Source organism: Podarcis cretensis, assembly GCF_951804945.1.
Source record: "Podarcis cretensis genome assembly, chromosome: 10".
In the NCBI taxonomy this organism is placed as follows: domain Eukaryota; kingdom Metazoa; phylum Chordata; class Lepidosauria; order Squamata; family Lacertidae; genus Podarcis; species Podarcis cretensis.
Window position 1 is genome coordinate 10,067,296 of NC_137179.1, and position 27,131 is coordinate 10,094,426.

Consider the following 27,131-nt stretch of genomic DNA (forward strand, 5'->3'; position numbering starts at 1 on the left):
GGTTTTTTTTTTTTAAAGAAAAGGCAAGATTTCTCCAGCAAGATATTGTCTCTTCCCCTCTCTTCCACAGCACAGCTGCAGAAACTGCTGGGAACACACACGGAGCTTCAGCCCTGATGTTGACTTCGCAGACGACCAGGGTGGCGCGGCTGGGCTGGCGCCACAAAATCACAGTCTTGGAAGAGCTTAAAGAGAGAGTGAAGGCCACAGCCAGGGAAGCAAATGGGAAATTTTAGGCTCTAGGCTCTATGGTCTCTCCCAGGGCAGTGACTTCTTTAGATGGGAACTTCAGAAGAAGAGCTTGGTGGATGAGGCTGATGGCCTGTCTAGTTCAGCATCCCTGTTCTCACAGCAGCCAACCAGATGTCTGAGGGAAGCCTAAAAACAGGAGCTGAGTGCAGAAACCTCCTGTGGTTTCAAGCAATGGACATCCAAGATGGCAGCCATCATGGTCTCCCGAAGGAGCAAGTCCCATAATATAACTATTAGTGGTATGAAGATGTGCTTTTTTTAATCTGTCTTGAATCTTCCAATGTTTGGCTTCGTTGGATGCCTGTTCCATCGTTTAACTATGTGCCGTGTGAGGGAATAATAATAATTTAATAATAATTTATTATTTATACCCGGCCCATCTGGCTGAGTTTCCCCAGCCACTCTGGGGAATGTCTTGAGTCGACATCTTTATGTGGGAGCAGTGAAGTAAAAACAGTATTGAAAGTGGGATCATGTATAACCACCCCAATATCATCACAAGCACAAATGATCGTGAATGCATAATGAAAAGACACCCTAGCAGTATAAAGTATTAAAAAGTTAAGCAGTTTTGAATTGTGCTTTTTGTGTGCGTGGAGGGATGTTGGGTGTGAAATATTTCTTTTAAGAGTACAGTGGTACCTCGGGTTAAGAACTTAATTCGTTCCGGAGGTCCATTCTTAACCTGAAACTGTTCTTAACCTGAGGTACCACTTTAGCTAATGGGGCCTCCTGCTGCCACCGCACGATTTCTGTTCTCATCCTGAAGCAAAGTTATCAACCTGAGGTACTATTTCTGGGTTAGCAGAGTCTGTAACCTGAAGCGTATGTAACCTGAGGTACCACTGTAGATGCCAATGGATACATACCTTGTAAAATGACACTTTTTGTCCTGGAGTATTTCAAGCAAAAATATTAAGCGCCAATTTGTTAAATTCAATATGTTTGTCTTTTATTTATTTTACAGCATCTCAAATACAATTGTAGCTGTAACTGAGATTGTTACAGTTAAAAAATAATAATTGAATCAGAATGCATCTTGGGTTTTTTTGCGAAGTAATGTAAGTCAATGGGTCTACTCCGAATATCTGGCTATCATCTACTCTCGCTGGCAACTTCTGTTCACGCGAACAAAGCTCCACAATGTTGTGACGAATATTTTGACTTCGCTAACAGTTCCTATGGCTGTTGGGTTGACAACCAGCGTTCCAATTCCTGTTTGCAAATCTGTAGGAGCAGGACTCAATTCATTATTCATTATTTCTACGTTGCCCCTTCTAAGCTGGCAGGTGAAATTCCAGTTGGCTCGTGACCTCTCCCATCTATCACTGGAGAGGAAATTCCCCGCAGACAAAAGGGAGAAATATATGGCCTTAGGTGGGTGTGAGTTAATTCGCCTCAACCATTTGAAAGGTGGGAGGTCTAATTCCAGAAAACAGAGGCCTGATTTGTAGGCAAAAGATTATCCCACTGGCAAAGCCTCTCACCTTTCTCCGCAACCCACCCTTCTCTCTCTCTCTCTTTCTCTCTCTCTTTGCTTCTCTTTTCTTCTTCTTTTTTCTAGCGAGAAACTTGGGAGTACGGATTTCCCCCCCTAAATTATAATGAAAAACGATAGGCACTTGTGTAGGCTTGCAGGAGGATTTGTGTGTGTAACAAAACAATTAGGGGCTGGAGGGAAGAGCAGGTTGCCCAGAGAAGGTGTAATTAGCACCAGGTAAATGTCTAGAGGTTATACCTAGGCTTGATTTGGCTAAGTACATGAAATTGCGGCTCTGATGAGTTGCCTCGCAGCTGAAAGGGCCCATCTGTATCACACCCAGCAAAACTCCAGATGCCACCCACTTGAAAGATATCTATTATCTCTCCGTGTGCGATCAGGTGCCTTGTCTTCGTTGGTACTCTAGCCCTTCAGTTTTTTTAAATACAGGAGCCACCATTAAGAACGGAGGAAGCAGCTTTGCAGCAGGTCAGAATATTTGCTCATACAGCCCCGCGTTCTCTACACTGAGTTCCCCAGGGAAAGGGGTTGTTTAAACCACTCTGGGAACCGTAGCCCTCTAAGGGGAATAGGGGGCTTGTAGCAGGGATGTGGGTGGCATTGTGGGTTAAACCACAGAGTCTAGGACTTGCTGATCAGAAGGTCGGCGGTGTGAATCCCCGCGACGGAGTGAGCTCCTGTTGCTCGGTCCCAGCTCCTGCCAACCTAGCAGTTCGAAAGCACATCAAAGTGCAAGTAGATAAATAGGTACTGCTCCGGCGGGAAGGTAAACAGCGTTTCCGTGCACTGCTCTGGTTCGCCAGAAGCGGCTTAGTCATGCTGGCCACATGACCCGGAAGCTGTACGCCGGCTCCCTTGGCCAGTAAAGCGAGATGAGCGCCGCAACCCCAGAGTCGGTCACGACTGGATCTAATGGTCAGGGGTCCCTTTACCCTTTACCTTTTAATGAGCCTCAGCACCCTCTTAACAAACTACAGTTCCCAGGATTCCCAGGAATCTTTGAGGGAATGCTTGTTTAAATGCATAGTGCAGATGAGACCTAGATTCTTTGAGCTCTTTGGATCTGAACTGTGTGTTGTTGTTTGTTTCCTCTCAGAGTTTACTTTCTCGTCTCCTTCTTCTTCCTCTCCCTCGTTGTCTCCCTCTCCCTCTCCTTTTCTATGTTTGCTGCCAATTTTGGTTTATCTCAGTTTTTCTCCCCCCCCCATAAATTTAGTTTTTTAAATTTGTGATTAAAAAAAACAAATTCCCATGAGAATTATTCAGCATTTTAGTGCAATTTTTTTCCTAATAAACACATTTTTATATGCTGTTTTGACTAATGTACACATTTTTTTTGCAAGTAATTCCCCCTGATATAATGTATTTTCATGTGTTATTTTCATTAATGTATTGTCACAGAGTGTGTCGGTCAGTAATCACGCAGTCCAAAGTTGGAAGTAACTTTTTATTAGCAAAAACATGATCTCCACAGACTTGGCTGAGTGTCAGGCCTAAGGAGCACAACAGCTCATTCCCAGTGGGTCATATTCCATGAAATTGGTTGCTGGGACTAAAGGTCCCTGCATCCTCACAGCTGCCTATGCCTCTTCTTCTCCAGGGTTACTTCCAAGCAAACAGAGACTGCACCTGCATGCAGCCAACCTCTCCTCTGCCCCTTTCATGCCTCTTCTGTTTTGGGGAGATGAGGGGGTTGGGGAGCTTGTTGCAGCAGGAGGGGGAGACACCTACGGCTCTTCATCAGCTTGACTCATCTCTGTTAGGATTGTCCTACTTGTTATGTACTGAAGGTCTCACCCTGGGCCAGCAGGGGGATACTGTAGATAGTTATGCAAATGAAGGATCGAAAGTGACATTCAGTGATTGGATAGTTTGTATGCAAATGAAGGATTGAAAGTGACGTTCAGTGATTGGATAGTTTTAGAAAGTTGCAACAGTTATGTTGTTCTGGAGCTCTATATAAGCAGGCTGACTGAGCTCTTCAGTTCAGTTCTGTTCCAGCTTACAAATAAAGAGCTGCTTTGGAAGAATCGCTGTGTCGTCTGATATGTTCACCCACAACTTAACACTACTCACATGTAGGACCCTGGTAGAGACACATGCCCGCCTGGTATGTTCTCTCCCTCCTGGTCGATCGAACACCACAGCGGCTGATACCAAGAGGCATGATCACACTTACAATCCTGCAGAGTCTTTGCAGTTTGCGTAACAGAACTCAGTAGCACAGCATTTTGGCTAATCTACTTTTATTTACATATAATACACTTGGAGCATTCTGACTTAGCTCCTTCCCTCTTTCTCATCAGATAGCAAAGAGAAAGAAACAAAGGACAAGAGTCCTACATTCTGGAACACAGTAGTACGAAACATACTGTCTCTGTCACTTCCCACACTGTGGAATGAAAACATACACCGTCATGTGATAGACAACAATCCCATGACTGCAAACACGGAGCAAGAATCCTAACAATCTCTGCCTCTTGGCCTCTCTCATCCCATTCTCCTGCTTCACCTTCTCTTCTGATTCTTGACTTCTCTCTGCCACGTCTCTCCCAGCTCACTAAGCCCTGTTACCCCTTCAGCTTCTGTCAACTCCTTTCCCCCTTCTTCTCCCCCTGACCACTCATCACCGTCCCACCACCACTCCCCGGGTTCTGAGCCTTCTTCCCTTGGGGGTTCCCCAGCTGGTTCCTCCCACCATTCCTCTCCATACAACCATTCCATGACATATATTCTTGCTTATGCACGCTACACCAGTGGGGTGTAGTGGTTAAGAGCAGTAGACTCATAATCTGGTGAACCGGGTTTGATTCCCCGCTCCTCCACATGCAGCTGCTGGGTGACCTTGGGCCAGTCACACTTCTGTGAAGTCTCTCAGCCTCACTCACCTCACAGAGTGTTTGTTGTGGGGGAGGAAGGGAAAGGAGAATGTTAGCTGCTTTGAGACTCCTTAGGGTAGTGATAAAGCGGGATATCAAATCCAAACTCTTCTTCTTCTTCTTTCTCATCTGCATTTTTGGCGAAGATTGGTTGGAGAGCGGCATTGCACAGCGAAATTTCACATAAGTGTGAATTTCGAAGGGTGGCTGCATATTGGCTCTCACATTCTTTCGGAGAGTGTGGGTCTGATAAATTTGGCTTTAAATGCAAACTGAATTTCCCCCTTATCCCTGGCTGGCCACTGTGGGAACTGAAGACAGGATTAGCTGGGCTTTTTTTGTTTTTGGTAAATTTATATATTTGGGTTTTTCAAATTAAAATTTTACAATAACATGTTGTTGTTTAGCCGTTTAGTCGTGTCTGACTCTTCGTGACCCCATGGACCAGAGCACGCCAGGCACTCCTGTCTTCCACTGCCTCCCGCATTTTGGTCAAATTCATGCTGGTAGCTTCGAGAACCTGTCCAACCATCTCGTCCTCTGTCGCCCCCTTCTCCTTGTGCCCTCCATCTTTCCCAACAATAACATATCAACATACAATATAGAAACAAGATTCCACAGAATCTCCTGGACTTCCCCCCTCCCCTTTGTGGGTCCTATTGTTGGTCAATTCCTCCTGCATCTTTTATAATAATCCGAATCTTTTGCATCTCCACAAAATCCACCATTAAACTACAAGTGTTATTCCAATCCCACCAATGATTTTAGCTGTTTACAATGGTTTTTAAGAGGACCAGCTGGACTTTTGAGCCAACCCAGCAAGACTCTTCCTTTACCTTAACCAGGAAATGTAGAAGATTTATTACCTTCTGGAAGAAATGAAACTCAAGATGTATTTTAATAAATACACATGCTGATCTGCCAGCCACACTACAGAGCAGTGTCTCCACCTTTCTGAACTGTGATGGCAGATTGGGCCTCAAGTTTAATGACAAATGCCTTCACATGACAGGCAAACAAGGAAGGGTGGGGGAGAGAGAGAGGACAAGATCGTAAAAGGAACATGTGCTAATGATTCTCTTCTCCTGGAATAACTGTGTGAAAAAAGGGCGGTTATACCTGCCTAGCTAGACAGAATCCAAGCTCACCCACAGCTTACATAAGAACATAAGAGTCTGTTGGATCAGGCCAATGGGCTATCCAGTATCCTGTTCTTGCAGTGGCCAACCAGATGCCTGTGGAAAACCTGGAGGCAGGATTAGAGCTTTTTTTGCATCTCAGTTTTGTTCAGAGCCATCCTGGACAGAGAGGGGGACACATATTGTACACAAGGCATCCGGTTCATATTGAACACAGAGACAAAATCCATTTTTTCCTGATTTCCTCTTAGGCTTCTTTAGGCCGCTTTTCCTCATCATTGCTAGGCAACAGCCAAGGTGTGTTTTGCTTTTATCAGATGGTGTCACGATAGAAATCTTTTTGTACATACCTAGAGCAACTTGCCACACGAGCATGCCGAATATCTATCCGTCGCTATCCTTCTGTAGATCGATTTTTCTAGATCAGTGTTTCTTCCTTTACAATAATCATATAGCCCCTTTTGAGAGTTTAGTCTTACCAGCGTACCTCTTCTTGGGTGAATATAATTAGGGGGTAGTATTAATAATACTATTTTATCTTTGAATTGTTTAGCTTAGACACTGAGGTCCAGCTCTGAGAACCTTCTGGCAAAGGTTCATTGTGAGAAGTGAGGCTACAGGGAATCAGGCAGAAGGCCTTCTCGGTAGTGGCGCCCATCCTGTGGCATGCCCTCCTATCAGATGTCAAGGAGATAAACCACTATCTGACTTTTAGAAGACATCTGAAGGCAGCCCTGTATAGGGAAGTTTTTAATGTTTGATATCTTACTGTGCTTGATGTTTTAATTTGCTGGAAGCCACCCAGAGTGGCTGGGGAAACCCAGTCAGAGGGACGGGATATAAATAACAAAATTATTATAATTTTTGTGGAATAAAGGTAAAGGTAAAGGTACCCCTGCCCGTACGGGCCAGTCTTGACAGACTCTGGGGTTGTGCGCCCATCTCACTTAAGAGGCCAGGGGCCAGCGCTGTCCGGAGACACTTCCGGGTCACGTGGCCAGCGTGACATCGCTGCTCTGGCGAGCCAGAGCCGCACACGGAAACGCCGTTTACCTTCCCGCTGGTAAGCGGTCCCTATTTATCTACTTGCACCTGGAGGTGCTTTCGAACTGCTAGGTTGGCAGGCGCTGGGACCGAGCAGCGGGAGCGCACCCCGCCGCAGGGATTCGAACCGCCGACCTTTCGATCGGCAAGTCCTAGGCGCTGAGGCTTTAACCCACAGCGCCACCTGCGTCCCCTTTTGTGGAATAGGATGTCCCTATTTTCATGGGAGAAATGTTGGAGGGTATGAACTGTTTGTGCCTGCTGGTGTTTTGAGGTGGTCACAGTACTTCCTTTTCAATCAGTGCATATCCTGAAACTTCCTGCTGAAAGCTCATAACTTTTAATGTTCTAATTTATGTTTGTTCCACTTTTGTTGTGCTATAACCCCTCTGGACAGAAATAACTTGGCAGTTAGCATTGGGGAAGTATCATAGCACAGACCAGACCAAACCAGGAAAACCCCCCCAAATGCACCATTATTGAACCAAGAAGTTGTTTCAGAATACACTCACAAATATGTTGTATATATATTTTGGACCAGGGTCTTCAATAATATCTCCAGAATTGTTGAACAACCTCTCTTGTAAAACATAGCCTTAGCCCTGCTTTCACTAAACCCAGATTCTGACCCTACTACCAGCAGAAAGATTTTATTTTTTTAATATTGGTAGCTGCATGCCTAGCGATCACATATCACTGTAAATCCCAGGCTCAGCTACCTCTTGAGATGTGGTTCAATAATATTTGGGATATACGGTAGCTAGTTCAGAATGACAACCTGGGCTTAGAAGAGTTGCAAATGGGGTTATAAAGGAAAACACCTTTGAGGAAACCAGGTGTCCCTTCTTTTTATATGTAAGGGAAGATGAAAGTAAAGCTCTGCCACCAGCCTCACAAACCTGTTTGTGGAGAACCTATATGGAGTGCCAATGTTTTGACCATGTAAAATGACATTTGCCTGGCACCTGATTCATATAATATAGGCAGGTGGTTAAAAAAACCACCTATTTAATTTATCAGGTTTTAAGCAACACATTGTGACTGGGTTTTTTTTGAGCTGCTATGGAGCTGCTATTGTCACACTATGATTTGTCTTGTGATGTATTCTCTGTTTTGTTGAATTTGCACGTAGTCATTTTACTGCACTTTCAATAATAGTCATAAAGGCACACTCACAATCAAATGCCTGGCAGGATGAACAAATGGCCCGATTCTGCCTCTTAGGCTCTATATCTGAGGAAAGTTATAGGATCTCTCTTTAACTTAAGAGCCAGTGTGGTGTAGTGGTTAAGAGCAGTAGATTCGTAATCTGGTGAACCAGGTTCGCGTCTCTGCTCCTCCACATGCAGCTGCTGGGTGACCTTGGGCCAGTCACCCTTCTCTGAAGTCTCTCAGCCCCACTCACCTCACAGAGTGTTTGTTGTGGGGGAGGAAGGGAAAGGAGAATGTTAGCCGCTTTAAGACTCCTTCGGGTAGTGATAAAGCGGGATATCAAATCCAAACTCTTCTTCTTTTTCTTCTCTCTGAAGATGTAACCCAGGTCTAACATGTAGGATAGAATTAGCCAGCCAAGAAGATTCAAATTAACTTGAGTGCTTCCTGGAGTAAACAGGTCTCTCTCTCTTTCTCCCCAGGAGATATGCCATCCTTCCATCTTTCTGAAGATAAAACACTCTTCTGAGGCCCCCTCATTGCTCCATTCTGGAATGTTCTCCAGGTTCACATACTTGATGTCTGCAAAGGACTTCTCCCACGGTCGGTCAGAGTTGCTCACGGGCAGGACTATTATTCATTATTAACCCAGCTCTGCAGGGCGTGTCGGGGCTGTTGTGGGCGAATTAAATGTCAGGGCCCCTGCCCCAAGGAGCTTCAATTAGATGAATCCAGCAAGGGGTGGCCAGGAAATAATAGCAGCAGGAGGTTTGTGCTAAGGAAAGAGCATGAGAAAAAGTCTAAGGGGAATCAAGGTTCTTGGGAAGGAAGAGGGGGAGGGAGGAATGCTGGGAATTCTTGCCCAAAGACCGGCTTTTTGGCTATTACTCATATTGGAAGCCTGCCCGCTAATTTGGCTTGCTCCCCATTGCATGGCAAATATTTTTATTTATTTAGATTTTTTTAACACCTCCAGATCCCAAACCCTCTGGGCTGCATAGTGAGTGGCATAAACATGCACAGAGGTAGAGAGGAAATTAAATACTCCCAGAGACAAAGGTGCAGTTAGGTTGATTTACACTCTGCACTTAATGGGCTTATCCGCCTGCTCCCCCCAAAGATTGTGAAATTACATAATTTACTTCAATGATAAGCAAGCCCACATGCATTTGGGGGCCTTTCTACTTGTTCTGCTGAGTAGTGTCTTAGATCTGTGCCCAAAAGTCCCACCCATGTGACACCGCTGACCAGAGATGGGAAGGGTATATCTGACCTACACTAGGAACACAGGATGCCCAATGAACTTCATGGCTGAATGGGGATGAAAACCCAGGTCTCTCCAGCCAAAACCCAAAAATGTTAACCACCATATCATTCTTTGCCCACCATGCACTTTTCCAGTGGTGTTGGGTGCCCAATGGAACTGGTAGGACAGAGAACAGGGAGGCCAACAGTAGGTGGTGCTAGAGATAATGACAGGTGGAGCCAGAACCCAATGATGGGCAGAGACAGAAAATTTCATTTTTGTCCCTATCCCCCTCCCTCTTGAGTTCTACAAGGAGGAAGAAGTACACAGCCCAGGCGACCCTCTGAACTGGTTGTAAATAAGAAGGCACGGGGGCTTGGAAAACTCAAGAGTGATGTTTTGGGGCCAGTTGCTCTAATGAACCAGAGTCCTCTGCATTTTTCAATGCTCTTTGGGGCTGGAGCTGTGGCCTTTGTGTGTGTGCGTGTGTGTAGGCTGCCTTGATGAGCCACGGCACTCTGAAACATACCACAGCTTCCTTGGGCAGCTTCAAATATAACACATTACAGTCATTCCTCATGTTACGTCTGCTTCATGTTACGTTCTTTCATGTTACATCCCGTGATGACCCGGAAGTACTGGAAAGGGTTGCTTCCGGGTTTTGCTGCTCGCACATACGCAGATGTGCAAAATGATGTCACGTGCATGCACAGAAGTGGCGAATCGCAACCTGTGCGTTGCACTCTTTTCATGTTGCGAACGGGCCTCCAGAACGGATCCCGTTCGCAACCAGAGGTACCACTGTAATATCTTACCCTCCAACATACTGAGTCCCAAAACCAGGATATGTATCTTCCCGCCTATGGTCCCACATGAGATCACAAAGCCCCAAAGATGTGCTTTTCTCAGGGATAAGATCTCAGCGTAAAATTGCGCAAGATAATGGTACCCAAAATGTCTGCCATGCTCTCGCGTGAGAAAATGGGGTGTCCCTTTTTTCAGGAAACTTGCGGGGTATGTAATACAAGTGATCATTTTTCGATAGACCCAAAAAAGAACAATCCATAAAGCAGCAGGATAAGGTGTTATAATAAAATACAGAACAGATGTATAGTGGCACCTCTGGTTAAGAACTTAATTCGTTCTGGAGGTACATTCTTAACCTGAAACTGTTCTTAACCTGAGGTACCACTTTAGCTAATGGGGACTCCCACTGCCGCCGTGCTGCCGCTGCACGATTTCTGTTCTCATCCTGAAGCAAAGTTCTTAACCCAAGATCTTATTTCTGGGTTAGCGGAGTCTGTAACCTGAAGCGTCTGTAACCCGAGGTACCACTGTAAAAGAGAAAGCAGATAATGCACTCAGAGGCTTCTGTTAATTAAATGCTTGGGTAAATGAAATGAAATAAATAAATCTTGATATGAAGGATGGCTTCAGATCTGCAGCTTCCGAGTCACGGTGCCCTCAACGAAAAGGTCCTATCTGCATTGAAACCTGCCCGGTTTCTGATGGCGGAGACATTTGGCACTGGGCCTGTGCTTTTGATGTCAGAGAATGGGCAGGTTTATAGAGGGATGGACAGTTCTTTCAGTTCTTGAGTTTCAAATAATACTTCTAGACTTTGAATTGTGCCCACAAACAAAGAACTAGAAGTCCATGAAGCCCCTCAAAAGCTGTCAAGACGTGTTGCAGCACTTAGATTCAGGTCTCAATATTGCTGTTGTATTTCCAGCATGTTGAGTCCCAAAACTGGGATGATTGTCTTCCATGAGTCATGTGACAGGCGCGAGATCACAGAGCTGAAATATGTGCTTTTTTCAGGGCCATGTTCTTGCACGACATAAAAAACCCACATGTTTTGGGGCACCGCTTGAGATCACAGCCCCCCCCAAGTGCTTTTGGGGAGTGAGATCACAGTACCTAAAATGGCCGCTGTGCTCTTGCGGGAAAAACACAACAGGATTTCCCAGTTTTTCCAGGACACTTGCAGGGTATGCAAATGCCCTTTGGTTTTCTAAGGAGATGAAAGCTTTGGAATTAACTGGATGACATGTGGCAATGGCAGTTATCCAGAGGTTGTCTGGACCTTCAGGGGGAAGTGTGGGAAATCTAAGTAGTGGCTTCAAGGCTTTGCTGCCAGGAGCTAGTCTGGATCAGTTTAAAGGTACCTGCAAAACCCTTTTAGGCCCAGCCAGATCTTTATTGGCTTCACACCTGAGACAGAGCAAGTGGGAATGGCTTGACTAAAGCCACCTGAATGGGCCAAATGAGAAGGGCTGGCGGGCCCAATTAGGCTCATGGATCAAAGGCCCCCCACCCCCAGCAGAGCCCAACCTATAAGGCTGCTTGTGTCTCTGTGTGTGGTGGTAAAAGTCAGGATGAGAGAATTAGTAGGCCTATAGTCCTCATTAAAAGCTTCCCTTTGAAGCAAATGGGAACTTGACTTCATTAAAGACCAACAGACTGACAGATGAACACATTGTGAGTCAACAGTTTAAGGATTAACACCTTGCGAGTCCCCAGACACATGCACAGATTGCAGAAAATAAAATAGCATGCTCATAATAACTATGTTATTAAGAGCCGACTTAATGCTCATTTGAGATAGCTGTAAATGTAAAATGCAAAGAAGAAGGTGCAGCTCACATTTTCTTGAAAGAATCTACTTCCAAAGCAGATATTTGTGGATGCTGCACTGTATTAGGACGTTCTAGAAATTAGTCCGAGCTCTGAGGGTTTCCTGGGAGTTTGGTTTCCTCTGGATAGAAAACCCCCGAAAGAGACTGAGGTGGTATTTTTGTAACCTGGACAAAACCACGGGAGAATTTGACTCTCAAATTCAGAGCGAATGCCTACCATTTCATGAACTTGGTGGTTGTCTGACCTTTGATTAGAAAGGAAATCCTTCTTGGAGCAATGGACAAACAAGTGGTTAAGGTAAAACAAGAACTGCAAAGCATATACAAAATTTGAAAAAAATCGATTATAAAAAGGGGAGATAGAGAAGAAAATAGAGTTATAAAAGGGGAAACCATATAAAATAATAGTAGAAATGGAGGATCAAGAAGATCACTTAAAAGAGGTGTGGGAAAAGGAGACAACAAGGCAGATAGATAGTCAAAGCTGGGGAGAAATAAGAGAGAAACATATGTTGTCTGTAAGAATAAAAGAAAATTAGTATAAAATATTTTGGAGACAGTTTTTAACACCAGTCAGATTAAATCAAATAAACAAGGACTATTCGCTGTTATGTTGGAGGGGATGCTAGGAAACAGGGAACTATGTTCACATGTGGTGGAAGTGTAAATATGTACTTTTTTTTTGGCAAAGGGTATTTAAGGAGATAACAGAAATCACTGGGTTAAAGCTGACCAAAAGCCCAGAGGTAGCATTATTATCAATTTATGATGGGGTGGAAGGTTCACAGGCTATGGAGGACTTGCTCACAAATTTATTGACAGCTGCATGAATCATGATAGCTGGGAAGAGAAGGGGCAAGTAGAATATAAAATGGAAGAATGGTATAAAGAGGTGTGGGATATAGCTATTAATGATAAATTAACATGTGCCATTAAGGTAAGATGGGGAATATGCAGGAGAAATAATTTTGAGGAGATAGGGAGGGTGTTTGTAGAATTTGTACTGTTAAAACAGAAAGAGGTCAAACCATCACAAGAGGTGTTGAAATTTTGTGAGGTTGGATACTTACAATGGAATGGTCTTGGTGGTGGGGTGCACATTTTTCCCCCTTATCTATTTATGATTATTACTTTGTCAAAATAAAATAAAATTAGTAAAAATTTTTACTTTGTCAAAAAAAATTAAAAAAAGGAAATCCTTAAGTTTCGCTGTGGGTCACTGAGCAGTAGGGAGATGCTGGAGGGCCGCACTGTGTGCGCCACAGACCCATTTGAACCCTCCTAGCTAGCTTGTTGCCTGCAAGTGCAGTGGAAGATATAATCCCATCAGCAATGTCCATAGAATCAAAGAACTGTAGAGATGGAAGGGGTCCTGAGGGTCATCTAGTCCAACCCCCTGAAATGCAGGAATACCATAGCGGTTCTTGATCCCTGTTGAAGTTGGAAATGTAAAAGAAGCAATGAATTGTGCAACTGTGGGGCCCTGGGATGTTGCATCCCAGCTTCTCGGACTGGACCAGCTGGACTTGAATGTTCGGAGGTGATGTGGGACTTGTCAGCATCTAAGGGCTGTGATGCCAGGAAGCACTAGTAACCTCTGAAGAAAGGAGGAACAGAAAGCTGTTTTCTTCTCTCTGTGACTTCTGGCTACGTTGCTCACTCAATGCATCTTTAAAAAACAGGTAACGCATGACCAAAAAAAAAAGAGGTCACAGATTCACATTAGTTTGGCATATGCATATAGTTGCAAATTTAGAAATTGTTAATGTAATTTAAATAGAAATACAATTTGTGGTGTTGATGATTCAGCGGCTAGTCAACCTGGCTGTTATACGTGTCATGGGAGCAGAGGGTACCATCTTGTTCTTTGCCTCAAGCAACAAAATGTCTTGGTCTGGTTCTGTACTGTTTGCGTCCTCCATATGTTGCAGGACTCCAAATCCTGTTAGCTTTAGTCATTCTGGCCAAGGGTGATGGATGATGGGTTTTGTAGTCCAACAACATCTGGTTGGACCCTGTTGGATAGCCTAGCTGTCCATGGCATCTGTGTTCTTGTCCCTTTTCACCCTTGGGGACCCAAGCGGGGCACTTTTTCTGGCAAGAAAGTCTTCAGTCTCTCTGCTTCCACCTCTGCTCTGCTTTATTTGCAAGTCGGTCAAATATTGCAGAAATGACACTGTGATCTTCCAGGGATCACTGCTCTGGAATAGAGTCACATCTGGGAAGTTCTGTCCCCTGGAATTTCTCATGCCAGATAACCACATACAGTGGTACTTCGGGTTACAGATGCTTCAGGTTACAGACTCCGCTAACCCATAAATAGTACCTTGGGTTAAGAACTTTGCTTCAGGATGAGAACAGAAATTGTGCAGTGGAGGCGCAGCGGCAGTGGGAGGCCCCATTAGCTAAAGTGGTGTTTCAGGTTAAGAACAGTTTTAGGTTAAGAATGGACCTCCGGAACGAATTAAGTTCTTAACCCGAGGTACCACTGTATAGGGTTCATCCAGACTTCCTTTATTGCTGTGTATCTAGGTGGAAAGCCCATATTGCTGTTTGTTCTGATTGAGCATTAAAGAGTGGGAAAAAGTGCTCGGACAGGAACTTTAAAGCTCGCCAGCATGTCTACTTTAGGGGCTGAGGTGTCTTCGGCCCCCTCAATATTTGTTGGAAGGGGGCTGGGCTAGTGTGGTGTAGTGGTTAAGAGCAGTGGACTCGTAATCTGGTGAACTGGGTTTGCATCTCCACTCCTCCACATGCAGCTGCTGGGTGACCTTGGGCCAGTCACACTTCTCTGAAGCCTCTCAGCCTCACTCACCTCACAGAGTGTTTGTTGTGGGGGAGGAAGGGAAAGGAGATTGTGAGCCGCTTTGAGACTCCTTAAGGGGAGTGAAAGGCAGGATATCAAGTCCAAACTCTTCTTCTGGGTGGAGGAGGCAGAGCACAGAGCTGAGCATGGCACTGCTTCAGTGCTTGGCCTCCTCCAGATGTTGCAACGTTGCGTGTGTGTTACCACACAAGCACACCATGGGCCCCCTAAATCATGGGGCTTCTTGGTGCCTCTGAAAGCAAACACCTGCACCCAGAAAGTGGAGAGCAAAATTAAAGTGTGGGTGATCTCTTATTGGGTCCTTTAACATTCCAGGTAAATTTAGTCTTGAAGAGAGAAGAACTCTAATGTTGAATTTGCCACGTTTGCCAGACTCCGGGGAATAAGACCAGCTCTGCTGGAACATACAAAAGGCGTATCCTGTTCTCACAGTGGGTCGCCAGTTGCCTCTGAGAAGCCAGCAAGCCGGGCATGAACACTTGTGATTCCCCAGCAACTGGTGTATTCAGAGGCATAATGCCTCAAACAGTGGGGAGAATGTAACCATCATGGCTAGTAGCTACTGATAGGCTTATCCTCCATGAATTTGTCTAATCCTCTTATAAAGCCATCCATGTTGGTGGCTATCACTACATCTTGTGGTTTTACAAGCAGATAATGCCAACATAATGGTAATAATGAAGAAATCCCTGTGCAGACAAACTGGGTAGAAATTTACCTTCGTGAGTGCGTGATCTGGATCACTTATATTTGTCTCCTCCCTAATCTCTATGAGTTCATTATATATATATATATATATATATATATATATATATATATATATATAACACGTAATGTGATAGAAGTAGCTATTGCGAACCTACACAAAGACAACTGCAGTCAATAACATTTCCTAAGAAACCAGCTAACAATAAAATGTGACTGTATACATCGCAAACAAAACTGAACCATGTACAAAATACAGAAATTCTTCTTCCTCCTCCTCCTCCTCCTCCTCCTCCTCTTCTTCTTCTTCTTCTTCTTCTTCTTCTTCTTCTTCTTCTTCTTCTTCTTCTTCTTCTTCCTCTTCTTCTTCTTCTTCGACATGTGCTTTACTCTTAGGTCCCAGGACAGCATTAAAACACAATATTAAAAACAATTAAAAATGACTTACAACCATAAAATAAGGTGGGTACTACAAACCCAAATGAGGAATCAGATAAGAGATCATATAAGATTTTCACTTTTTGAAATATGGCAACTCTAGCTCAGAACCTGTTTGGTAGTTACTTAAACAGATGGAGCGGTCGGGGAAAATTGACTGGCTGTTGTTACGGGCTGAAACCTATACAAATACAACAAAGAGACTGGGCATGGCGGAGCCATGGCATGCAAATCTGTCGACGTCCTGTTGAATTGAGTTATTGTTCTGAGCAAAACACCAGCAGCAGTTTGTCGACGGAGGAGAAGGAAGTACCAGGTATTATAATGAAAGCCATTACATTTTAGGGACGACAGGACTGGCAGGATGTTCTGTTCTGGAACTGTTTACTCCCTGCCTTCTCCTCTAGACTCTATTTCCTTCATGTAATTCAATGGAAAAGAATGCAATGAGCAAGCCTTTTTCTCAGCTAGCAGGGCACAATGCCGGCCCTCCCATTGGGCAGAAAGAACAACTGTCCTGGGCACCGAGAATCTGAGCAATGACACCCATTCAGTGCTTTTGGTGGTGGAAATTTCAAATGCAAATTTGCAAGGCGAGATTCTTTACTTTCCCAACAGATGAAACGCCTGAAGATTTTGTCTGAGAGGGTTGCCTGCGAAATTCATTGCAATTCAGTTTGATGGCCCCTTGCCGGTGTTAAGAGGAACCTCTTCCTTCCTGTTTATGATTTTTTCTCTTTCTTGTCATGACTCCCTTTGGGTAGAAATGATCATTTATTAATTTTACCCCCCTTGAGGGGTAAGCAGAAAACTACCGACATAAAGGTGTGTGGAATTGATTGCGGAAGGAGTGCATCTTGTTGAAACTGCAAGCCAAAATATATTCCAGAAAAGGAGAAATCATTAGCATTTTCATTAAAAGCCAGACTACAACTTAGCCCTACCTCGGGCATCTTTGGCTTCTAACTTTATTGAGAACTTTTCAACAGGACTTAATTGATTTAGATTTATTAAGTCTCTCTCTCTCTCTCTCTCTCTCTCCCTTTACTACTGGTACACTTTGCTGGGTGGGAGAGTACATGCTAAAACCCCACTACCTGAAAATATAAGTTATGATCCTGTACCAAACCTTCATTAAAATCATTAAAATATTCCCCCAAAAGGTACAAAATCAAATAAAAGGAGACGGGTAATTTACTGCTAAGCACAATGCCATCTTGGCCTGGATATGGCGTTCCGCTCCTTCCTTTGCACAGTTGCCCTGCAGCTACCAAATGAAATGTCGGTGCCTTGATTTCAGTGGTTAGCATTTGGGACAGGGTTTAGGCAGAAACCCCATCCCTCTGCTGGAATGCCAGAGGCAGGTGGCTCTCAGAGCCAGACCCAGAGTTTCATAACCAGCTTCAGCGGCAAGTGCAATAAAAGGAAGGGGCCCCATTGCCTTTCTCGCTTTAATTAAATTCAAAATTTTTTGCTAAATGGGTAATTTAGCCCTCTGTGGATTTGGTCGAGGTCGGAGGCACGTGGGGCTGTTTACGTAAGAGTCGCAGGAGGACTGGAGTGCTACGGGCGCTGGGATCTTCTGCTCCAAGGGAGGGAAAATATTCCCATACATTGACAGGCGCCGGGCTGTTTGCTGACGCGCCATTTCCCAGTGGCGTTGGGATGGGCCACAGAGAGACTTTCGTTGATACCCTTCTTTGTGGCATGCTGGAGCCATGTCCCGTTTCCTAAATACCTCCAAATATCTCAAGGGCTGTCACATGGAAGATGGAGCAAGCTTGTTTTCTCCTGCTCCGGAGGGTAGGACTCGAACCAATGGTTTCAAGTTACAAGAAAGGAGATTCCGACTAAACATCAGGAATAACTGTCTGACAGTAAGAGCTGTTCGGCAGTGGAACAGACTCCCACGAGAGGTGATGGACTCTTCCTTCCTTGGGGGTTTTTAAGCAGAGGTTGGGTGGCCGTCTGTCATGGATGCTTTAAAAGAGATTCCTGCACTGCAGGGGGTTGGACCAAAAGACCCTCAGAGTCCTTTCCAACTCTGCAGTTCTATGATAGGCTGCATCAGATATGGCTTTTTATGCCACAACAAATTGAAATTTGGGACGCAGGTGGCGCTGTGGGTTAAAGCCTCAGCGCCTAGGACTTGCCGATCGAAAGGTCGGCGGTTCGAATCCCTGCGGCGGAGTGCGCTCCCGCTGCTCGGTCCCAGCGCCTGCCAACCTAGCAGTTTGAAAGCACCTCCGGGTGCAAGTAGATAAATAGGGACCGCTTACCAGCGGGAAGGTAAACGGCGTTTCCGTGTGCTGCGCTGGCTCGCCAGAGCAGCGATGTCACGCTGGCCACGTGACCCGGAAGTGTCTCCGGACAACGCTGGCCCCTGGCCTCTTAAGTGAGATGGGCGCACAACCCCAGAGTCTGTCAAGACTGGCCCGTACGGGCAGGGGTACCTTTACCTTTTTAAATTGAAATTGGGCACCAGTGTGCATGGCAGGGAGCCACATCCTCACCACTTAAAAGCTAAGGGTGTGTTTGTGGCCGCCGCAGGATGGAATTGCCATTTTGGCACATAGGAAGCATCTTCCTGATGGAACCAACTATTCAGGCTCCTGGTTCACCCTGATCACTCACATGATGCTTACGTGGCAGTTAGACTATGGACACCTCCAGACTCAATATTTTTTTGTGGGAGCTACACTCTAGAACGGGACACAGGTAGTGCTGTAGGTTAAACCACAGAGCCTAGGACTTGCCAATTAGAAGGTTGGCGGTTCAAATCCCCGTGACGGGGTGAGCTCCCATTGCTCAGTCCCTGCTCCTGCCAACCTAGCAGTTCGAAAGCACATCAAAGTGCAAGTAGATAAATAGGTACCACTCCAGCGGGAAGGTAAACGGCGTTTCTGTGTGCTGCTCTGGTTTACCAGAAGCAGCTTAGTCATGCTGGCCACATGACCTGGAAGCTGTACGCCGGCTCGCTCGGCCAGTAAAGTGAGATGAGTGCCGCAAGCCCAGAGTTGGTCACGACTGGACCTAATGGTCAGGGGTCCCTTTACCTTTTACACTCCAGTACATTAAGTTTGTGCCTAAATGCCCTTCATGAATTTATCCAGTCCTTTGTAAATAGCCACCTCAGTTGGTGGCCATCACCGCCTCCTGTGGGAGTCAGTAATAATAATAATAATAATAATAATAATAATAATAATAATAACAACAACAATAATTTATTATTTGTACCCCGCCCATCTGGCTGGGTTTCCCCAGCCACTCTGGGCGGCTTCCAACAAAGATGAAAAATACACTAAAATGTCACATATTAAAAACTTCAGTCAGCGGTGGAGGAAATCGCTCGGGTGCCTGGGGCAGAGCACCCAGGGGCGGCCTGCACCGTGGGGCTTCCGGAGTCTGCCTGCCACATCCCACTCAGCCGCCCTACAGAGGGTGGACCATTTGGGCAGCGTCGAGCCTGCACGTGCCCAAGCCACCATGTCTCTCCCAGGAGAAACGCATGGCTCGGGTGCACTGCAGGCCCCTGGTGAGTGCCGCCCGGCATTTTGTCACCTCCCTCAGTGGCGACACCCGGGGCGGTCCACACCCACTGCACCCCCTTCCTTAGCCCCTGGTGGGAGTGAATTCCATAGTTTAAAGAAGTGCTTTCTTTTATCTCTCCTGAATCTTATAACATTCAGCTTCATGAAAGGGCTGGCTCATTACGATGACTGCCAGCTGATACGAGGAGGGAGGATGGAAATACAATCTAATCATTTAAGGCTGTAATCAGATGTGATCCTAGGGTGCGGACAGCCCTTCCCTTTTAAGTAAAATTAACTCTTAGCTAAGAGCACATTTCCCTATCCTTGCACCAGGAGAATATGGAAGAGAGAGATACAGTAGATAGAGAACTGCCACATTGTGCGTGCAGCTAAGCTGAAAGGGCAGCAGCTGGGACCAACAAAATACTTATGCGAATCAGGATCTGAAGGCAATAGCTCTATAAAAAACATATAAATTTACTCCAGTCCTTTTGGAATACTTGATCCTGCTGGTTTCGGATTTTTCCTGCCAGTTCTGCAAAGTCCATCATCTTCATCTGCCACCATGGTATTTGAAAAATTATTGTAACCAATTAACATCACTTGCAGGATTGCCTGAAGACTTGCAATGAGAAATTGTCTACCTTTCTATATTTTGTTTAAATTTTGAGTCATTTTGTTATGAGTGCAATTAGAATTGGGAAACGTACAAAATGCAATGATAAAAAGCAGTGGTCAGCAAACTTTTTCAGCAGGGGGCTGTCCCTCAGACCTTGTGGGGGGGGGGCGGGGCGGACTATATTTTGAAGGAAAAAAAAATGAACAAATTCCTATGCCCCACAAATAACCCAGAGATGCATTTTAAATAAAAAGACATATTCTACTCATGTAAGAACACACTGATTCCCAGACCGTCCGTGGGCCAGATTGAGAAGGCAATTGGGCTACATCCGGCCCACGGGCCTTAGTTTGCCTACCCATGATATAAAGGTTAATTTTGAAAGCCATGAGGCTGGAGGGAAGGAAGCTGATAGGCTCTAAGGAGCCAGGGTGGTAAAGTGGATAACAATGATGTGAATGTATATAATCAAATGGAAAAAGCAATACTATAGCTCTCTCCCTACCTGTGATTCCCAGCAGCTAATATCCAATGGCGTACAGTCATTGACAGTGGAGGTTGAACATAGCCTTCATGGCTAATAGCCATTGATAGTCTTACCCTCCATCAATTGTCTGGTTGGTTGGCACCCATCTGTCTCGAGAGACCATGGAGTGTGCCTCCAAGGGTGAAGTCAAACCGCTGCATTAGCAGCACCAAAGTGGCCTCCCTGGGACACAAGAATGGGCAGTGCATATGGAGGTCTTGGGCTGTCTAGGTGGCAAGACTTGCTGATGTGGCCAAAAGGAAAACAGAGCAAGATGTTTGGCACCAACTTGGCTGTGGGAGTTGCCAGAAGGAGGTGTACAAGGCAGCATCTAACTGTCCTAGGGACTCTACTGTGGATTTGTGTGAATGGTTGGTGCTGACCTTTAAAGCCCTAAACGGCCTTGGTCCACTATATCTGAAGGAGCGTCTTCACCCCCATCATTCTACCCAGACACTGAGGTCCAGCGCTGAGGGCCTTCTGGTGGTTCCCTTGAGGCATCTAATCATAAGCCTGCATTTTTATTGAGGCTTGATCAGGGCCTGTATTTTAAAATGAGCTTAAAGATCTTCAAATGTTTCATGCCAGGCAGAAGAGCAGCTGCCTAAGAACCTTGGCAAGATGTTTATTCTCCTGGATAAGGGGGCCCCCTGATTTATAGCAGAAAACAATTCTCAAAGTCAAAGGGAATTACAGGCTGACAGCCAAGGTTACACTGACCCTACATATTACAGAAGATAAAAAAGCAGAGAAAAACATAATTAAGAGTGGGTAAATAGTAAAATAAAACCATGTGCCTCCCATTCAACTTGAGCCATATTTTCCTAAGGTTGAAAGGTCAAGAGCAGTGAAAAAGGCAACTGGCTTGGCTGGAGAAGATAGGTTTTCTTTCTTTCTATTTTTGAGGCTGGAAACTGTTCCTTACTTTGAAAAGGTTTATTCTTCTAAAAAGCTATCTATGTTATGTATTAAATATATTGGCTTAAATGTAATTATGCAAAGGATTTAGAAACCAAGAAATGTTAAATCCTTATGCTAGATTCTTATTTCATATAGTTGGAAGAGACCACAGGGGCCATCAGCCACCAGCCCAGCCCCCCCTTGCCAAGCAGGAAACATCATTAAAGCATTTGTCAAGCTTTTGTTTAGAGACCTCCAAAGGAAGGAGATCTTTCAATGATGATCCTTGACATCTGTTTAAGATAAAAATTTGAGATTAAACCATTTGTTTTGGAGGGCAATAGGGCGAGGTGAGCTGGTAATTAAGGTTCCTTGTTGAGACACATGTAAGATATATTACTACTTATTTGTCATTTATAGATAGAAGAATATATAGCTTTTTGTTTCCCATAAAAGGACAGAAGGAAATGGGTGTATCTTTTGTGATTGGTTCTAGCAAACAGCCAATAGGAATTTCAACCAGGCTGATTGGACAGAGGCAGCCACAGGAGGAGCAAGGGGGCTGGATTAAGGAAATATAAGTGCTGGCCAGAATGGCAAGAGGCCAGGCCAGAGCTTGGTAACCATATACCACTGTGCCTCATATTTATTTGTCTGACAAATAAATTATTATTTTAATTTCTCTATTGCTGCGTTGAATATTTCATTCCAGCTAAGTGTTAACCACAAGCAGGGTGCTACACCCTCACTGCGAGAAGTCAAGTTACAGGGAACCAGGCAGAGGGCCTTCTCGGTAGTGGCACCTGCCCTGTGGAACGCCCTCTCACCAGATGTCAAGGAAATAAACAACTACCAGACTTTTAGAAGACATCTGAAGTCAGCCCAGTTTAGTGAAGCTTTTAATGTTTGATGCATTATTGTATTTTAATATTTTGTTGGAAGCTGCATTTCATTAATTTCACTATTACTTTTAATAGTCCTTCGCTAATAGTTTTCTTCATACTTTTCTCTGCAATATTTCACATAGTCCTCCTTACAAAACTTCTTGCAATCCTGCTAGTGTAATCTGTTGATTACAATTGCTTTTCAGATAGTTCACATATTTACTCCAGTCCTCTGAGAATCTCTGATCCCGCAGGTTTCAAATCCTTCCTGTCATCTTATCTAATTCTGCATAGTCCATTAATTTCAGCTATAATTTTATACACTTCAAACATGTCCCCTCTTACTTGCTTTCCCTTCTATACTAAGAAACACCAAATACTGTAGCCTTTCCTTGTAAGAAAGTTTTTCCTTTTGGAACCTTTTTCCAGCTCCACAACATACTTTTCCAAGTGAGGCGACCACAACATGTTTCAGGTGCATTTAATTCTTTCTCTTCCTCTATGAAGCTCAGGGTATCTGCACAAGGTAGAAAGGTAAGGTAAAGGACCCCTGGACAGTTAAGTCCAGTCAAAGGCGACTATGGGGTGCGGTGCTCATCTCGCTTTACAGGCCGAGGGAGGCAGCATTTGTCCCCAGACAGCTTTCTGGGTCATGTGGCCAGCAGGACTAAACCGCTTCTGGCGCAATGAAACACCATGACAGAAACCAGAGTGCACAGAAATGCTGTTTACTTTCCCGCCACAGTGGTACCTATTTATCTACTTGCACTGGCATGCTTTCAAACTGCTAGGTTGGCAGAATCTGGGACAGAGCAATAGGAGCTCACTCCGTCATGGGGATTCGAACTGCCGACCTTCTGATCGGCAAGCCCAAGAGGCTCAGTGGTTTAGAGCACAGCGCTGCCCATATCTGCACAACAACCCTGAAGGTAGGTGGAACTTAATTGCTGAGTGGAAATTTGAACCCCAGACTTTTTTTTGAAACAGGGTATTGGTGGCTTGATATAAGAAGTTTGTTTAGCTGTTGCCATCAGGTTCTGAGCAGCATAAAACAGTTGAGGCTGGTTGTTTTGAAAGCTTGTTTTTTTTCTTATCTTGTGAAAAGAAAGGCATAATAGGATAAGGCTCAAACCCTGGGCAGTCAGTTTCTCACATTAGTTTATCATTTTAGTATGGATTTCTCCTAATATATTCATGTTTGTAATTTTGTCTGTTATACACATTTTTGCAATTTCTCCTATAATAAGGCATATTTGTATAATGCCTTCAGTAATATTCACATTTTTAATGCTCACTTTACTCTACTCCATACTACTCTATGCATTTTTATATGCAGTACTTGGCTAGCGAACTGCAATGCAAAATTTGAGGATGTGTGAATGTCACAGGATGACTGTGGCTAGCTTTGCAATTTTGTTTAGGAATGTGCAAACGACTAATGCAAGAAGAGCTCTGTTGGATCGTACCAACAGACCATCTAGTCCAGGTATCCTGGGCCAACCACGGCAAGTTTGCCTTAAATTGCAAACTGAATCAAGTTTCTCTCGCATTCCTATTTCTCTCTCTCTCTCTCTCTCTCTCTCTCTCTCTCTCTCTCTCTCTGGGTGTGTGTGTGTGTGTATAGGATTGCACTGTAATTAAAAACAAAAGCAAAATGAAACAGGACAGAGCACCAAGTCTGCAAAAAGTCAGAATTTAAGAGAAGTAAATAACTACATTCCAAAATGAATTCTAACCAGCCTAATTTTTGAATCTCAAATGTTGATTTGTTATGAAACCAGCTGGCAGAACTGCAGATAGATTACTCCCTCCTCCTCCTTCCCTACCCTGTATAAATCCCTTTCCAACTCATGTATCATCAGACTTCTCATTTTTTTACTGACAGGGGCTTAGTCCAAAGAAGAACTTTTAATGTGGAAAGAAAAAGTCAACCCAAACTGCTAATCAATGCATACAGACTCAGGAAAATCAGTTCGAATGACCAGAGGGTTCCACTCCCCCCTGGAAAAAAAGAAAGAGAGTAATTTGCTTTACAAGCACATGCCCAAGTTAATACAAAATCCTTGTTTGGGGTTTGCCAGCTGATTTAATCCTGGATGAGCCAATGAAAGCCAACACACACTTCAGGGGTGCTTAAGTTATTCCTTCAAAGTTTCTTGTGGAGTCTGTTTTGCAGAGACAACGCCGGTTGAGAGGCTTCAGTTGGATTACATGTAAGTTTACAAAAAGTGGTTTTTACATATACTTAAGACTGCAGTCCTAAACATATTCCCTTTTATTTACTTTCCCTTCACTTCTTTCTGTATTTTTTTTTAAGTCATAGTAGTTAAAAACAAAGCTTTGCCAGCTTTTCCAACTGAACACTCCCTAATTCTGCTCTTATTTTATTATTTGAAAGTTTGTGTGTGTGTTTTGCAAGATCACATCACGATGTGCTGAAAAGTGATATCTCATACTATAAACACACGTTGCTGCATGCTGAAAAGGTCATCTGTGCTATAGATTGTAAATGTTTATTGTATTTAGGGCTTTTAGATGACCAGGTTTGTGGTTTGCAACAATGCACCCTTCAGTGGTGATGTGCAAAATATGTTAGTTACATTAATGCGTTGTGAGGTTTCTCTCTGTCCTGCATGATATCTTCATCTGATTCTACTGTACGCTGAAATTTTCAGCTGCATACAGTGGTAACATGGTTTATGAACTTAATCCATTCCGGAAGTCCGTTCTTAAACCAAAACTGTTCTTAAACTGAGGCGCGCTTTCCCTAATGAGGCCTCCCGCCGCCGGTGCCCTTCCACCATTCGGATTCCGTTCTTAGACCGAAGAAAAGTTCTCAAACCGAGACACTATTTCCGGTTTTGCAGAGTTTGTAAACCAAATCGTTCTTAAACCGGACTGTGCTTAAACCGAGGTACCACTGTACAAGGCATCCGTTGAGGCTGGCCGTAGTACAGTGTGAAGACTGTATTGTGCTAAAGTAGGGCTGCCTGTCCTATAGTTTCCGTGGTGTTGTGGGTTGGGATGTTGCACACATTCCCTTTCTGAAAACCATCTTACAACCATTTACAGGACTGGTGTTGGCAATGGGCATCACTGGGCAACTGCTGAGGACCTAATGCTCCAGGAAGGGCCCACCACTGACAGTCTTCCTAGTCTGAGGGCCCTGTTGAGCTCTACACCATTGTTCTTCAATCTTGCATTCTCTGAGGTTGTTTGACTTCAACTCCTATCATTCCCAACCAACTTAGTCAATGGTTAGGCATCATAGGCATTGTAGTCTAGAATATCTGGGCACTCAAAGTTTAACAATTCTTCTGTAGGCCAAGGCTTGGAATCATGCTATAAATGGGCCTCAAAGCTCCAGAATGACACTGTGTCAGGAGTATTTTGGAGAATTGTAGAAAAATTAATTTAGGTCCTGAAGACATACAGCACTCATGGGTCAAATTCTGCTGATGCTTGCCACCAGGGTTCAGAGGAGGGGCTCACCTGCTAAGGAGGGCACTATTAGCATGACCCCATAGCATTGTCTCTATATTAATGCACAGAGTATGGGAAACAAGCAAGACGAATTTGAGCTCTTAATAAAGGTAAAGGGTAAAGGGACCCCTGACCATTAGGTCCAGTCGTGACCGACTCTGGGGTTGCGGCGCTCATCTCGCTTTATTGGCCGAGGGAGCCGGCGTACAGCTTCCGGGTCATGTGGCCAGCATGACTAAGCCGCTTCTGGCGAACCAGAGCAGCGCACGGAAATGCCGTTTACCTTCCCGACAGAGCGGTACCTATTTATCTACTTGCACTTTGATGCGCTTTCGAACTGCTAGGTTGGCAGGAGCAGGGACCAAGCAACGGGAGCTCACCCCATCACGGGGATTCGAACCGCCGACCTTCTGATCAGCAAGTCCTAGGCTCTGTGGTTTATCCCACAGCGCCACCCGCATCCCTCTCTGAGCTCTTAATACAGGATTGCATATATGACCTAATAGGCATTACTGAAACCTGGTGGGATGAGACTCATGACTGGAATGGAGAAATAGAGGGCTTCAGCTTATTCAAAAGAAGATACCAAATGGGAAGGGAGGTGGAGTAGCATTATATGTAAAGGATGGGTACACTTGTGAAGAGATCCACGAGTTGGAGCATGGAAAGCAGATTGAGAGTATATGGGCAAAAATTGTAGAGGAGGGAAACAACAGTGACCTTACCGTGGATGTCTACTATAGACCACCAAGCCAGACTGAAGACTTGCGTAATGCCTTCCTAGAGCAGATTACCAAACATTCAGAAAGGGGAGATACAGTAATCATGGGAGACTTCAACTTCCCTGATACCTGTTGGTACTCAAACTATGCCAAGAATGTAAGGTCTGACAAATTCATCTGTTGCCTGGCTGACAATTTCATTTCCCAGAAGGTGAAAAAACCAACAAGGGGATCATCTATCTTGGACCTGGTCCTCATCAACAGGGAGGAACTGATTGACCAAGTGGAAGTACTGGAAGTTTGGGAGGAAGTGATCAGGTCCTCTTGGGTTTCATGATCCAGAGGCAAGGGAAAGCTTAAGGAGCTACTGGATGAGATTCCATGGTCAGAAATACTCAAAGAGAAGGAAGTCCAAGATGGATGACACCAACATTAACATCTTTGTGGTGCTTGGTTCAGACATAACTCTTCCTTTGAGAGACTATAATAATCATGTATATAGTTACTGTGGAGGTTTTCTTTTTTCAGTGGGCTCTTGTAGTTCCATTGTTAAACTGGATGTTTTTTCTTTTCTTTTCTTCCCAATGTGGCCTAGAGATATTTTGTATTGGGTGACAAATGAAATGAATAAATAATAATAAT

General features: G+C 44.5%; 1 long non-coding RNA gene across 4 annotated transcripts; it reads left to right on the plus strand.

Annotated features, from left to right (window-relative positions):
- Nucleotides 1–27,131, plus strand: LOC307225309. 4 transcript variants are annotated; one of them, XR_013842856.1, is made up of 5 exons: nucleotides 1–491; nucleotides 8,450–8,570; nucleotides 24,170–24,497; nucleotides 25,357–25,877; nucleotides 26,252–27,131. It is a non-coding gene; the product is annotated as an uncharacterized lncRNA (long non-coding RNA). The 4 variants fall into 4 exon arrangements; XR_013842857.1 differs by lacking the exons at nucleotides 1–491; nucleotides 8,450–8,570 and adding an exon at nucleotides 13,399–13,534; XR_013842858.1 differs by lacking the exons at nucleotides 1–491; nucleotides 8,450–8,570 and adding an exon at nucleotides 23,700–23,770.